Genomic DNA, 15601 nt, shown 5'->3' with positions numbered 1-15601 from the left:
TTTGTATTTCTTTCCCTTTCCAAATACTATACTTATAATCCATGTGCAAACTATTACGATTTAAAAATAATTTCTCACCTTTTTTATTTTCCGTGGCTTTTCTTGTATAGGTTGTGAATTAACAAAATTTGTAATGATAATTTAGCTACTAACGAAACATGGGAAGTATTATCCATCCTACTGAATAAATTAGTTGTATAAGTTAAAACTATGTTATAAGTTTTATAATAGTTTGAATAATTAATTAGTCCATAAATGACAAGTTATAACAGTATTTTTTACCTAATACAAGCTAAAATCACATTTGTTAATTTTCAAACACAAAAGATATTCATGTATGCGCGTATCATATTGCAACTAGAAAATCTTAATAGATGGCGCTAGAAACATAACATTAATAGTCTAGTTGTTTCTTTCTTTCTTTGAAGTTAAGCATAAAGGTACACAAGGGCCAATCTGTGCAATGCCCACCACGGGTATCGAAATTCGGTTTTTAGTGTTGTATACAAGTCCGAAGGCATTTCGTTGTGCCACTAGGTGGAGCAGTCTGGTAGTTATACCCCTAGGTGTTAAATATGACCTCAAAAGGAACAATTTCGGTCAACGTCATTCATTTATTAATTTAAAATCACAATCATTTAACGACACACTAATTAGTGAAACAAGGTTTCGGCGTGATCTATATAATAGCAGTTTTCCAACTTTTTCGAATGCCTGGAGCAAGTTATGAAAACAGGTACCATCCTCAGTTTAATTAAATTACCGTGTACCCTTCGAACGGCTTAAAAAATTATCATATTCGAATCTAGTTTCTTTGTGTATGTGTGTGCGAGCGCAAACCTATCAAATAACTTATTATTGGCTCATTTTTCACGAAAGGAGATCTTCCTATAAATTTCGAAACGATATTATAAAACTTTATTTCTTAACTAATTTCTTGTTTAAGTGTTTAGTTGCGGTTAGCTCAGGTACAACTCAGTTTTCATGATTTTTAAGATAACCTATTTGTGTTTCGTGGCACATGTAAGAACAATAAAAAACACAAACTATATATAAGTTACGAAATAAAATATATCCTAGTATCAAGAGGAAGCTAAGGAAGTAGACTTCACATAGCGGTGGGGATAAACCAGCGTAGGACAAGCAAAACACGCAGAATGGAGCTACAACTTAAAAGTTAGAAGCAGATATAGTTGTTCCTAAAAGAAAAAAAAAGCAGGAAACTGGCTTAAAAATAGAAATACAGGTTACTAAAAACAAACCTCTGAGAAGTAATAAGTAAAATTCTACCTCCTAAAATGACCATTCCAGCCACGCAAAACTATGAACAGTAAGCAACAACTGTAGAAGTATGAATACACACATATACATTTAAATTCTGGTTTTTAACCTGAAACTTCAATGGTTTCAAATATTTAATGTTCATAATACGCTATTCCTAGTTATTTATTGAGGTTAATTTATATACACTTTATAATGTTATTTCTAAAGGTCTCTCGTAGACATTTTTAGGAAATTGTGGTACTTCAAAAAATATCCAAAGAAATGTAGAGGGACTGTTTTTGTTTAGTGTAAAGCACCTATAATTTAATAAATATAAAATGTCTGAAAAGTCGGTTACCATAGGTTTTAGAATATGCTTAAAACTGATACAGTACAGAAGACATTCGTTCCAGAACACCTCTACATGAACATCAATGCTCAGTACCATTGTTTAAAAAAATCTGCGAAGGTCAAATGACAATTGTTAATTTACTCAATGTTACAATAACACTCAATTTTGGGGACACTATGTACATTAATGTATTAATTCGAGTTATTAAAAAGCGTTATATTAGAAGTTGCTAGTTGGTAATCCCTTAAACTCGTTTGGGATGAAAGAAGTTTCGGGTTCGACATAGAATTGAAAAAATACAGAAAACAAATAGTAATTGCCATGCTAGAAGAATTAATACATGAAAACTTAAAAGTCCGTATATTATTTTGCTCTGAGGTTATAGCACTTTGCTGTTCATATAAAATCGTGACAAATCGGTTACAGTTTTTCAGAACTTCCGAAGTTATGATTGAGTGGAATGAAAGTTTTATTAATTCAAGCAACTATATGAAAACAAGTTCAAAATTCAAGTTATTCATGTATGAAAAATTTATTGGTATAAGAAACGATATATCCGGCTTGATACAGTAAACGTTATAAATAACGTTCAACTGTAAAACAAAACTGCCTAAAAACTCTGTACAATAATAAACACGAGTTAGATACTATTAGAATCTATGCATGGTTTGCCATGTTTTGTTGAAGAGAGTCTATAATTTGTCATATAGCCTACTGAAAGTACAAATTTTGTTATGACACAGTAAAACTTCTATAAAGAGCTGGTTTTTGCCATGTTGTCAATAGTTACACCTCTGCAGAGGCACAGCGGTATGTCTGCGAACGTACGACGCTAGAATCCGGGTTTTGATACCCATGGTAGGCAGAGCACAGATTGTGTAGCTTTGTACGTAATTACAATCAATAACAACAAAGCATCCTATTCAATTGTTTGTCTGTGTTTAAACGAAGAGCCACAACATGGGTTACCTGAGTTATGCCTACTGCGGGTATCGAACTCCAGTGTTTAGCTTTCAAGTTTCCCACCTCCTCCTCTTCAGGACCATATTTTGTTTGTTATGGTTATTCTGCATACACGAAATTTATGTTCACCCCTAAGCTGTATTTAACGAGTTTGACAGGTGTAAATAATTGAAAAATTTATTAATGTAAACTCGTTTTACAAGCGTAATAAAAGTTATTATTATAAGTTTGTTTTTTCAAAAAATCGTTGCGTTTCTCGAAATACAATATTTATAATAATGGCGCCAACTTAAAAAATATCTGCACACTAAGCACAGGCGAGTATTGAACTCATTGTTGAGTGTGGTCTGGGTCTTATCATTAAACCCAAATCACACGGGACATGAGGTAAAAGCGTGTGAAGTTATGTGGAAATATGTTCCACTTTTAAACTGCGTGACTTCAACCATCATTTATATATCTGCAACTAAGCTTGCATCTAGAAACAGCGCTTATTCAAGAAAAATTACGTAAATATTTTTACATCTTTAGTATCTACTCAAAGAGTTCGTAGATTTAACTAATCTTGATTTATTTCTTTTAACAGGGACATCATTGAGTTAATATATGTATATAAGAATATATATACATTCATTGTCATATTAGGCACACAATGAACTATAGATTCGAGGAAATACCATTACTTGGCATCACACACCATATTCAACGGCTACTTTTATCAAATGACAGGATTGTCTGTTACTCTTTTAACGCACTCATAGCTGAAAGCCCAATGAATGATTGGCAGCACCACATTTCGAAGCCGAGATCCCCAGATTCTGAGTTCGTAACGTTAACCATTCAGGCCTTTAAGCTAAAGCCACCATAGAAATATTTTGGTTTTAAATCAAACATGTTATCATTAGAGGGCGCCTTGAAGGGAGTGGGTAACATCTCGCTGTAAATAAAGAATGTATTTAATATTTCACTTTATATAAAAATTAAGATAACAAATATCGTAAAATATCTTGTTTCGTTAGTAATCAATATTTTCATATATTAGCATTACAACTTCAGTGTACAGTATCTATCTATCAATAATCATGTATATAATAAGGTGTTAGTATGTATTATTAACAAAGGGATTTAAGGTTGTCTGAAAAATGTCTACGCACGTATATTAATAACATGCCAATTATCATTGTGAATGCATAAAATAAATTTTTATAAACGTAGCCTTTGTGATTTATCTTTGTGGAAATATTACAGAAACAACTAAGCCAGAAATACTTGAATAATTTTCTCTGTGAAACTTGGTAAGGTCCACACAGTAGACAAGGGTGATTAAGTACCACACTAATAATATATACTATTTCAAACAAAATGTTTTCGATTCGCTCTCTAAAGGAAGACAGATAGCTCTAAATCTATCAATACACCCACTACTAGACATTGTTAGATACCTTTAATGAAAAACATTGTGTCCAAAAAAGACAGTTTTCAGACCTCACCCTTTCAAGTGGAGCTACACAACAAGCAACGTATGCCTAACTATATTATGTTCCACAAGAATTTTTTTTCATTTTGATTGTAGGACGCATTGATTCTGACGTTTTATGGTAAATGTTCAACGAATACAGTATACAGAAAAATCCTTCATTATTATCATATTTATCACAAATTTTCGTCTTGTCAGAGGAAACGTGTGACAGTAATAACTTCTGTAATAACAATACGCCATTTTTTAGAGGAATACGAAAGATTATATTAAACCCTACTCACCTTTCTTGACTGTCATTTTAGTAGATTTCTCTTTTAAAAGCTTCATTGCCATCTCGCGAGTGTTTAATGTAACCGTATTTATCCTCATTTGCGCACAATATTTATAATGATAAAATTTTATGTTAAGAAATACACTTCCAACGTTTTAATTTTCTGTCAATATTTGTGCCCTATAGACTCGATTATGTTGACGCTCAACTAGGAAACAATATGCCTGTGAATCTCCATCATCACACACTTGCTATTCGTTTGTCTCTTTTTTAGGCTTAAAGAAATTCAATATCTTCTATTACTGTTTGTTTGTTTTTGAATTTCGCACAAAGCTACTCGAGGGCTTTCTGTGCTAGCCGTCCCTGATTTAGCAGTGTAAAACTAGAGGGAAGGTAGCTAGTCATCACCACCCACCGCCAACTCTTAAGCTACTCTTTCAGCCACGAATAGTGGGATTGATTGTAACATTATAACACCCCCACGGCTGAAAGGGCGAGCATGTTTGGCGCGATGGGGATTCGAACCCGCGACCCTCAGATTATGAGTCGCACGCCTTAACACGCTGGCCATGCCGGGCCTTTTCTATTACTAGCATAGGATTTGTAAAAAATGTTCACAATGAAGGACGAACTCTTAATAATCATTGCTAACAATTACAAAAAATATTTCTTTTATCGTAAGTTTAAATAGCAGATCATATACAGTAATATAAATTAGTCAAACCCCATGTTTTATGTCTGTCAGTTTCCTCAACGCAGATGTGTGAAAAGAGAAAGCGACTTTTGAAATACAATTTTGTATTTTAAATATAATCTCTGTGATAATAAATAACTTCTGAGAACTAACGAGCCATGAATACCAGCTAAATAAAATGAAATAAATTATACTTTGTGAGAAGCAATTAGTTTGTAGAATATTAACAAAGCCCAGGTAATTATCAAAGTCGAGTTTGAAAGACTAATTGTTAAAGTTCAAATAAACAATTTACAAGAGAAACCAGAAGGCGTAAAATTTCAACCAGTTAACCTGCATTGAATTATTAATCAGATATCTTCTACATTAACATTAACTGTTAGTTAATATCTCCAACTTCCCAATGTCGTCATTGCAGTAAGAGACAAAAAGTTAGCCCTAACTGTAAATATTCTCATAGCAGGTCTCTGTTATGTCAGTCTTACATTTTTATATCACCAGGAGAGCAATGGTTTAAACAAAATTATTACCACAGTGTATGGATTGTTTTGGACTATTCGCTAAACGTTTCACATGGGCTATTTACGTATAGCCTTACCTAATTTTGAATGGATTGATTAAAGAGAAAATAACCACACCAAATTCAGGGATGCTCTTATCTCAACGAATTATAAGACTTGACTGTAACTCTTATAACTCACCCATTGTACTAGCGGGCGGAGCATGTTTTTACGGCGACGGGCAGCCAACCTGGGATTTACAGTCAGAGCACTTAACCGCTATGCTACGCCCGGCCCAGGTATAGATTGAATACACAGCATTTTGATTTTGACCGGAGTTGGAGGCAAGTAAGTACACAAATTAGTGTTGTTGTTGTTGTTTTTTATATTAATTGCAGTAATTATTTAACATTCGAAGCTCATTTTAAAGTGAGTGTGTTATTTAATTACTCCAGTAAATATCTAATATCAAACCAAACCTAAAACCAATAACCTCGCTAAAACGTCATCTAATATATGCACCAGTTTGTTTAGTATCAACATAGACGAAAAAGGTGTGCTGTTACGGAAATAATAAGAATTTTCTAGAACAAAGCTACCGAAATCAGCGGTTTCTAGGCTGTGATTTGCACAACAAGGTACAATAAAACATAAACGTATATTTTATTTTACGAATAATGATAAAATGCTTTTGAAGAAATAAAACTAAAACACATGTAAGAGGCCTACGAGAGTTTACATAAATATACCAGAACATAACCCCCTCTTCCAATTGTTCATGGCTGGGAGTTGAGGTTTGGTTTGTTTGTTTTGAATTTCGCACTGAGCTACTCGAGGGCTATCTGTGTTAGCCGTTCTTAATTGAGCAGTCTAAGACTAGAGGGAAAGCAGCTAATTATCACCACCCACCGCCATCTCTTGGGCTACTCTTTTACCAACGAACAGTGGGATTGACCGCATGTAATAACGCCCCCACGGCTGAAAGAGAAAGTATATTTGGTGTGACATGGATTCAAACCTGTGACTCTCAGATTACGAGTCGAGTGCTTTAACCACCTGGCCATGCCGGGCCAGGAGTTGAAGCAGGTGGGTGTTAGTTAAGTCAAAGTATATTTTGCCTTCGCACATACCATCGTTTTATATTTTGAAAAACTGTTGTAGCAAGGTTTATGATGTCGGTGTGTGTTTTTTAGAAATTTAATAGTTTCTCTATTCTATTGATTAAACATTGAAGAACTTATTCAATGATCCAATTCTCTAGTACTTGATGTTTACCTAATTAAGCATATATATATATATATAACGGGCATTAACACCCCAAACCCTTAAAACTTCAAGAATTCATTTAGAAAAACATTCTTCGTCAAGAGAGCGCCATCTTTTCCATTTTTGTATCTATGATTTTAGAAAGGAACTACGTGCTTTTAATTCGTACATATTTTTATTTAAGAAAAAAGTATCCTTGAAAGTAATACGGTAACTATGCTTGTTTTGTGATACGTTGGAATCAAATCTACAAAATATTTACTCACTCAAAAATATTTTTTCAGAGTCAAATTCCCGAAACAAATTTAAATTTTGAATTTCATCTATTTAAAAAAACACGCTAAAAAGTAGAGAAATATTAATAATTAAAAATCTTTATCGAAATAAAGAAGAAAGACGAAAAATATCTGCACATTCCAAATCTTGAAATGAGAAAAGGGAAGCTGGTCAACAGCACCCACCGTCGGCTTCTGAGCTACTCCAGTGGAAGTGTGAGGTTTGATTGTCCCTCTTATAACGCACCCACGGTCCTAAAGTGCGGGAAGCGCGGTATGTGGATTATGGATGTTCAGATCCACAGCCCGACTCGCAAAACGGGCTTACGGCATAACCATTGTTTCATACGCCCGTTTCTTTGGACATTTGCCCCTTTGCGGGCCTACGAGTCAGTAAGGGTTTCCCGGTGAATCAACGGAAATTTTTCGTACCCCGGAATGATAAAAATCTCGAATTTGATTCCCCGCGACAGAAAGAGCGCAATAGTCTATTGCGTGTAAGTGTACGCTAAAACAGGCAAACTAAAATCATATTTCGACATTGATAACGGTAATACTGCGGTATATTCAAAGTGCTGTCCAAATTTAGAGACAAGTATCGTGTAATGTGTGAGTGTTTTACCGAAAATAACCAATTTCAGGCCCACACACAGAATGTTTGAAAGAGAGGTTCTAATTTGTGAGATCAAAAGCCAACACACATCGTGTGAAACACTATCAGCATAGAAAGCATGCTAATACTACGGGTTTTTAGGGACATGCCCCCAGAAAATTTGTAAAACAAAATAGGTACCATGACATTAAATCTAGAAGTTATTTTGCATGAAATATAGCTTAAACAATTGCATTAGAGTTCACATAAAATCAACAAACGTCCAAAACGTTAAATATCATAAGCAGCTGTGCTATAAATACGTTTGCATAACTATTTTACATCACAAAACTAGGGAGGCTCGGCATGGCCAGATGGTTAAGGTGCTCGACTCGTAATCCGTGGGTTAAGGGTTCGAATCCCTGCCACACCAAACATGCTCACCCTTTCGTCCGTGGGGGTGTTATAATGTGACAGTCAATCCAACTATTCGTTGGTAAAAGAGTAGCCCAAGAGTTGGCGATGGGCGGTGATGACTAGCTGCCTTCTCTCTAGTCATATACTGCTAAATTATGGATGGCTAGCGCAGATGGCCCTCGTGTATATTTGCGCGAATTTCACAAACAAACAAACTTACACCACTACATTCACTACCAAATGTTTCATTGCTACATCATTTTATTTTACATTTACGGGTTAATTTCTCCATGTTGGCTCTCGTGGTAACGAATCAGATCATGGATCCAGTCACAGTTCTGATCCAGTGACCACCCTGACCGAAACAATAATGCCGAACGTCTTTTTTTTTTTTTTTTAGATTCTGGGCTAGATCGTGTGGCAAGTGATAACTTTGGTTTAATCACAGATTTGTGTTTTATCTATTAAAACGGAGAGATAATGTTTCGATAGGTTAAAACAGTAAAAACGCCGATAACGACTAATTTGTTAAACGACAGTATAATAAATTACTATTAAATTGCTACGATTCTAGTCAATTTGATGGAAACTCGTCCCTCAGTGGGACAGCGATAAATTAATAGACATACAACGTTCGATTCTTAGCGAGAGACATAACAGCTAGCCCAAACACATAGACATATCTATTGATGGCAACTCTAATAAAGGTGTGGTATGTATCACCTGTACAAAATTTTTTAGAATGTACATCATATAGTTTAATAAATGCACAATCGTTGGTTAATAATTTCTAACCCATAACGTATCTAATATTTTTCATTTTGCATCTCCGACTTTAATTTAAGAACAAAAGGAACTGTAAAAGTACCAGCGAATATTTAGGTTTCAGTATCATGATTTGTTTCTTGCAATTAGTTAAAACGGAAGAACAGTGAACGTACTTGTCATATGAAAACAATTATTTATTGGAATCAAAGATATATTGCTTGTTGTTTAGACTGATTTTAGTGGCTTTAAAAGTTTTTCATACAGACTCACTATGCTAAACAAGTATGTGTTAAATGTCTTTGATAGATAGTGTGAAAAATATACCAGAAATTAGTTATGTACATTATTGTACTAATGAACAATGTAGTTAAAATGATAAACATAGTCACAGCTTTATAAACAAATATATTCCGTCATAGAAACAAAGAAATGAACTAACCAAAATAAATGAGAAACCGACGGATCTTTGAATGCCGAAAATGTGAGGACGTTAGTGTAAGTTTGATAAGAATTAATTCTGATTTGACAAGGTGTGAAGGGAAGGTAAAGATATAAAATTAGGAACAGATGGAAAAGCATGATTATGGAAATGATAAAAAAGCGGACTGCAGACTTCTTTGGGACCAAAACTGTAAACCTGACGATAACAAATTGTCTGATGCATTATGTTGAAGACTGTTGTCACCAGATGGCAGACCTTTCCAGTTAGTATTTATCCTGACAAACTTATTCATGGTAGCTGGAGGAGAAAAATAAAATAAAAAATAAGTATTAGAATGTTAAATTTCCATATACTGTTGCTACATATTTTATTTATTCTTAGAATTATCTTCTGTCATTGAAAAAATACATTCACATCAATCGATTATTAACATGTCTGCACGTCACTAATAAAATACACCAAATTTTTAACATTAAAATTTTTTTTTTTCTTTTTGAAATTGATATATGTCGAATATTTACAGGGGATATAAACAGCACACTGTAATCAGCTGGCTTGTTGGTGAAAGGGATATTAGACATACAGCAGTTTTATCTGTTTTCAAGTAATGATGCTACAGGAATGGTATCTTGATCTCCACTGAACAAGTTAATGTGACTTATTACACATCGACGCTTACCCTCGGTTGTTGATTTTCTTTCAAACTCTGTTGTTATACTCCAAACGAGATTTTTTTTTTTTTTTTTGCCGTGATTGGCCTAGAGCGCATAACGTAGCGTGAAACAATTTTCAATGTTACCTCGCAAGCTGGTCAATAAATCGCATTAATGTTATAAGGGGGGCCAAAGTAATTATCTTCTACGTACGTGTGTGAAGTTGCACAGTAAAAACACGGTCATTCATTTAGATATAATTACAAACGATTTGCTTAAACCCATAAAATGAAAGATATATCCTATAGTATGAGAAATTAGTAACTGACTGATGAAGAGTCGTCTGGACTGTACAACTTTTAGACATTTTTTTTTAAACAATGAAAACACTCAGATTTATTTAGGCCTAATTTACTAATAATGTTGGAAATCTCACCAGTATTTTAAGGAAAATATCGTGTCGAAAGTAGACAGGTGCGTACTTTATAATTTATCGATATGTTCACATGATGCTGAGCTGTTATATTTTGGAAGTTAAACGGTTTCTAAATGTTCTCGACTTATTAATAATTCTGAAAACGAAATCAGAGTCTCAAATGAAATGTTAAACTTTAAGATTTACTTGTGGGCTAAAAATACTACGTGGTAGGGTTAATTAATCAGGTTTTAATAAAACTGTAAATAGAAGGGAGAAGTGTATATAAAATAAAACGATAACTGATTGATGATTAAGGGTAATAAATCAACTGTTGCCATCATTATCAGTTACTGAATATTCAGTGTTTCACTACAGCGTGATAGAAACATAAATAGGATCTGTGAGGATGATACCATACAGTTAGATTCTAACCCTTAATTACTAGGTTTGTGAGGGTTTTTTGTTTGTTTTGGAATTTCGCACAAAGCTACTCGATGGCTATCTGTGCTAACCGTCCCTAATTTAGCAGTGTAAGACTAGAGGGAAGGCAGCTAGTCATCACCACCCACCGCCAACTCTTGGGCTACTCTTTTATCAACGAATAGTGGGATTGACCGTAACATTATACACCCCCACGGCTGGGAGGGCGAGCATGTTTAGCGCGACGCGGGCGCGAACCCGCGACCCTCGGATTACGAGTCGCACGCCTTACGTGCTTGGCCATGCCAGGCCACAGGTTTGTGAGGGTTAGTTTCAATTTTGCGCAAAGCTACACGAGCGAATTCTACTCTAGCGGTCACTAATTTAGCAGTGAAAGAGAAAATGAAAGGCAAGTAGTCATCCCCACCCATCGCCAACTCTTGGGCTACTCTTCAAGCAACAAATATCGGGAATATAACGTCTCCGCGGCTGAAGAAAGAAAAATGTTTGGTGGAAAAGGATTCTTATCCATGACCAAACCATCTGGCTGTGCCAGGCCATAAGTGAGGTCAAACAGGCCACAACATAGTATTTTCTTGGAGAAATTAACTCTGTTCCGTTAAGCCTCTGTAAATGATAAATAGAATACAATGCTTATTAATATACTTTCAGACATTTACTATATTAACAAAATGCATATTTATATGTTTGCATATTGTGACAGATTTACTTTTATATGTTTATTTTAGTTAAATATATATTTAGAAATGTATGTAACTTATACTGTTAAATGTGTATTGCGAAATTCCTGCCTATTCACTAAAGTTGTAGAAGATTCTTGAGTGTAAGAATAAAACCTACAATGTATTATATGTGTATATAAATACTAGGGATTGCCAGCATTGTTGCCATCTGAAATTTCGAGAATCTCGCCTAACGTTTGAAAACTGACGCACCAAGAGAAAATATGTATTTTTGGTTTGCTACAGTTGGTATACTAATATAAACCTCGGAAGCTATAATTATGATTAACACTAATTAATTGGTAAAATACAGTATTTGACCAGGAACGTTTATAGATTTCGAACATTACAAACTGTTTAGTATCAGCGGATTAACTGCAGACGTTAGTATTTCCACAAAGGCATTGCATAACTTCAACTGTTAAACACTCACGTGCGAAGAGCGAGATAGCTCTCCACTAAATGAATTGCACCTGTATCAACTCAAAATTAATTCGCTTGTAGTGAACCTTCGATAAGATTTCAAGAAAGTTTCGGATCGAATAAGAGACTTAATATTCTGTGTAAATTTGTATAATGTTTGTTGAAACTATTAATATAAACTGTATTAATGTTTGTATGTTAAAATATATTTGTATTAAGAAAGAAAATTGTGTGAATCAATCTTGTTGGAAAACATCATAAATTTAATATATATCAACATTTTTTTAACTTCTGAACTTATGTTATAATTTTAACTCAGTTTCAGGCTGTTTCAAGTTCTAATACATGACATAATAAATTTGAAGCTCGTCCGAGATAAATCGTAATATTTAATTATATATATATATATAATTTGCGGGAGAATAACAGAAAAGTACTCTAATTTGTTTTAAAATGTATTATTGTCTTCTACTACGTGTGAAAATACAAAATAAAGTATTGATATTATTAAAAAAGTATTTTAAACAAATTAAATCGCTTGAGAGAATACGACCAGACGCTGGAGATATTTAGGATGTTTGATGAATGTATATATAAATATTTTCTCATTGTTTTCTTAATATTCATAACAAAAATTAGTAATGCGTGATACTATCTTCTTGAGATTATATTGGATCATCAAATATGAAACATAATTTTACCTGAAATGTTTATTCACTTATAAAACCAATTAATATGAAAAATATTTCTCGAGCTTTTAGCACCTCATAACAATGTTACTTATAAATAACATAAAATTAACTGTTCATTAATAGCGTAATATTAAATTATTTATTTAGTCTTGATTTAATTTTCATGCAAGTGTAAACGTGTGATACAAAGTTATTGGAACCACCTAAGGTTATCAAATGATTCAGAGATGCTAGTCTTACACTTCTGGGATATATATTTTTACAAACAAATGTTGAAAGACATAACTAAGAAGAGATATGCCATTTTTGTAAACTTATAAACCTGTGGGTTGTGCCAATCAGTGATATTTCACAGCCATATTTCAGCAGCTCTGAAAAATTATTAGATTTCCAGATTATTTGAGTAAAAAAATAAAATACAAATATAGATGATATCTAAACTTTGTATTTCAGAAAAATACACGTTTCTTTGTTTTTTTTAATTTTGCGCAAAGCTGCAAGAGAGCTATCTGCGCTAGCCGTTCCTAATTTAGCAGTGCAAGACTAGAGGGAAGGTAGCGAGTCATCACCACCTACAGCCAATTCTTGGGCTACTCTTTTACCAACGAATAGTGGGATTGATCGTCACATTATAACGCCTCCACAGCTGAAAGGGCTAGCAAGTTTGGTGTGACAGGGATTCGAACTCCCGACCCTCGGATTATGAGTCAAATGCCTTAACCATTGTTGGGCCCGAAAATACACCTATATATAAAGTTCTTGAAAAAAGCAAGCACCACAATAATTTATAGCATTTTTTAAAGTCGTGTTGTATTTCATTCTAGCAGTCTTTACTTTATTTAACAGTTCATGGTGAAAACTAATATAGTTTCGTGAAAAATAATAAAGGGTAGATATTTTCGTAAAAGAATATCAATACGTTAAAGCTTCATTAGTTAGTTAGTTAGTTATCACCATTAGATTCCATCTAGGAACATAGGGCCGCAATCGCTTGCGGATTCTTCAACAAGTATTTAAGTGAGTAGGTTGTTAGCCCACTGCACCGAGCCATCCCTAATTTAGCAGTGTAAGACTAGAGGGAAGGCAGCTAGTCATCACCACTCACCGCCAACTCTTGGGCTACTCTTTTACCAACGAATAGTGGGATTGACCGTCACATTATAACGCCCCCACGGCTGGGAGGGCGAGCATGTTTGGCGCTACGCGGGCGCGAACTCGCGACCCTCGGATTACGAGTCGCACGCCTTACGCGCTTGGCCATGCCAGGCCTAAAGTTTCATTGCTTGGCATGAAAGCGAGAGCAATGGGTGAAATACGTTTGAGTCGAATATGAAAAAGTGCATTTGAGTGAATATTTTGAGGCTTGATTGTGTTTCATCAGAAACTTTCACAACTTTATGATTAGTCATTCTTTTCGTTATCTCTAAAATCTTTATGCATTATAATATTTGTTTTTAATGGTGTAACTGTTTATCATAGCATCGACACCACAGGTAATTTTTTATTGTTGACACATGACACACTTCTAACGATATCACTGATAAATGTAAATATACTTTTCCTGGTTATAATACTAATTTTTAATATTATTATTCATTTTATAAACAATACGAAATTGTTTTAAACTTATTTCTTTATTTATTTGAAATTGCTGAAAAATAAAGTACTTCAATAATTATACATAATGATTAACAGATGGCAGCACTATTGTCCAGGTTTGTTGCTCAAGGTAATGGCTGCATATAATCAAATTATTTACATAATCACACGAATTACAAGTGTAAAATTCATTGTATATTGTTGATATCCATGTCTACTTTTAACGACGTGATGTTAGCTAATTTTGTTGCTCATGTTTCTTTTTTCATAAACGAGTGTCACCTTAAAGATGACACTACTCATTAAAACTCTATCGATATTGCTGGAAGTTCGTGCGTTTCTTTCTGTGTTTTTCTTTAATAATATTTATGTATTTTGGACAAACTGATATTGCTGGAAACTCTTGAGATTAACCGTCTGTGTTAAATTTTATGAGTGAGAAGTGATTATTGAAATAAGTTGTTGTTTTCTTACTTTAAAAAACCAAACAAACAGTTTTCTTTTACTTCAAGCCAGTATGGTTACGTTTCTAGCTAATTGCAGGAAAAGTATTTTGTGATAATTACAAATAAAACCTTCGGGCATAATAATAAATATAATAATAAGACAGGATATTTAGTGAATCATTTATAGAAGGATTTAGTTTTTAAAGATTAATCAGTGTATTTGGCAACCAAATGATACGCAAGTTTAAAGTGATGACACGATTCGTACAATATTACACTAAAGCTCCAACTTGGTGGTACAATAAAGAAGTTAGCTATGGATAATGGCTCTACGGCTAAAACAATGCATATTTATTTTACTGTAATATACTTACATTTGCTGACGCTAGAGGGATTTTCTTTTCGTCTGCCGAAGAAAGTTTGGATACTAATTTCTGTGGAGGTTTTGGTTTCAGTATTGCCTCGATGGAATATGGTATTACAGCAGATTTATTCTCCGATTTCCTGTTAATGTTACCTGACGAAAGTGTTTCTGATTTCTTCTGAAGAATACTGTAACTTGTACAGGAAGTATTTCCACTGGGAGATTTATTTAAAATCGTTCCTTTGGAACATGAACAAATCATTCCTGGCAGTCTTGCTTGATGGGAAGACCAAGTAAAGTATGTGAAAGGTGAGACCACAAGTTGACTCTCGGCCATGCCATCTAGTACATGCAACAAGAAAAAAAAGTTTTATAAACTGTTCATATTCCCCACTTGTCACCAGATCGGCAGTTTTCTGATACATGGGACACTAGAAGCTCATTTCGTTGTTAAGGTTAACGTATTAACCCTTAGAGTTTCAAAGGTAGAGAACTGTGAAAGCCATTTTGCAAGACTTTAAAATATCACTGTAACAAACAAAGACAAAGTCGGCCGGACT

At 34.1% G+C, this 15601-nt stretch overlaps 1 long non-coding RNA gene across 1 annotated transcript; it reads right to left on the bottom strand.

Annotated features, from left to right (window-relative positions):
* Positions 1 to 9246: 9246 nt before the first annotated feature.
* On the bottom strand, positions 9247 to 15369 carry LOC143235732 (uncharacterized). The gene is made up of 2 exons (XR_013019363.1): positions 15052 to 15369; positions 9247 to 9580 (listed from the first exon to the last, which is right to left on the bottom strand). It is a non-coding gene; the product is annotated as an uncharacterized LOC143235732 (long non-coding RNA).
* Positions 15370 to 15601: the final 232 nt, after the last annotated feature.

Source organism: Tachypleus tridentatus, chromosome 2 (assembly GCF_004210375.1).
Source record: "Tachypleus tridentatus isolate NWPU-2018 chromosome 2, ASM421037v1, whole genome shotgun sequence".
Classification (NCBI taxonomy): domain Eukaryota; kingdom Metazoa; phylum Arthropoda; class Merostomata; order Xiphosura; family Limulidae; genus Tachypleus; species Tachypleus tridentatus.
This window is presented reverse-complemented; position numbering and strand designations above follow the sequence as displayed.